A 1,538-nucleotide genomic window follows, 5' to 3' on the forward strand; every position below is an offset into this window, starting at 1 on the left:
GACGCCAGTGATGCCAGCGCGGCGACACACCTCTGGGAAGCGTTGCCAATTCGCCATTCTATTGAAGTTCATTTATTAACTTCGTCTTGGTGTGTATATAGAGTGGTTAATGTCGTTGGATGATAGTGCTAGCAAGGAGGGAGTATTAGGAGTTGTTAATCTTATCTAAATTCCCATACATTTCTTGTCTATTAATGATTTTGTATTATTGCCAACGTGGTGATAAACCTCTGAAACATTTCTAATTTGCCATTCATTAAAATCTGCGTGTATATTAAAACAATATTAACAGTAAGGGTATCATAGTCGCTGCGAAATTCGTCGAAATTTCCATGTATCGCTGTATATCAATAGTTGTGTAATATTACTAACAGGTTATCAAACCCGTCTAATTTACATAGTAACTTTGAAATTTATCAAAATCCATGTACTAATATGTAAGTACATGGTTGGGAAGTTTGAAATGAAGCAGATATGATAACGCGATATTCTTATATATCTATTTGCAAATGACTGCAGGAAGTATATCATTATACATCCCTTTCATATATAGAAGTTATCACAATGGGATGCGTTTACTTCATTTTCCACAAACATACAAACATCATACAAACTTTTTTTTCTTTTTTACAATTCCCATATCCATCTGTAGACATCTCGACCTGCCTTTAAAACTGCCACTCGCATATGATTCAATTTTCCAAAATGAAGCAAATATTCGAAACAATAGCGGGAGTTCATAGTGTCAACACAGAACCACGTGGTTTCATAAGGTAGCCATCCTTATCACTCTTGCTAATTAACATGTGATGAATATAGTGTGGTTGAACTTGAATTCTGGCTCCAGTAGTGTTCCGCGGTGAGTATCCGTATTATTCGGTGATGATTCTTTGGTGAATATCCTTATTTTGGGGTGAGTATCCTTATCTTTCTGTAGTCAGGATCCTTATTTTGGGGGTGAGGATCCTTATTTTTTGTAGGGAGTATCCTTATTTTTTGGTAGTGAGTATCCTTATTTTCTGTAGTGAGCATCCTTATATCATAATCATTATTATTATTAATATTGTTATTATAATAATAATAATTATTATTATTACTATTATTATTATTATTATCATTATTATTATTATTATTATTATTATCATTATTATTATTATCATTATTATTATTATTATTATTATTATGATCATGACTATCATTGCTATTATTATTGTTATTATTATTATTATTATTATTATTATTATCATTATTATTATCATTATTATTATTACTATTATTATCATTATCATTATTATTGTTATTATTATTATTATTATTATTATTATTATTATTATTATCATTGTGTTATGTAATGAATGAAATAGCCTCCATGGCGGTTCCCATATACGATATACCAGAATTACTCATAAGAGTGAACATTAATGATTAGTTACGTACCTATTGCACGAAAACAAATTATTGTGTAGTTTGTACACTTGTGCGTGTCTGCCGTGTACGTATATTTTCTACAGATTTGTACAGATTAGATTAACGAACAA

Source organism: Penaeus monodon, chromosome 17, assembly GCF_015228065.2.
Source record: "Penaeus monodon isolate SGIC_2016 chromosome 17, NSTDA_Pmon_1, whole genome shotgun sequence".
Lineage (NCBI taxonomy): Eukaryota > Metazoa > Arthropoda > Malacostraca > Decapoda > Penaeidae > Penaeus > Penaeus monodon.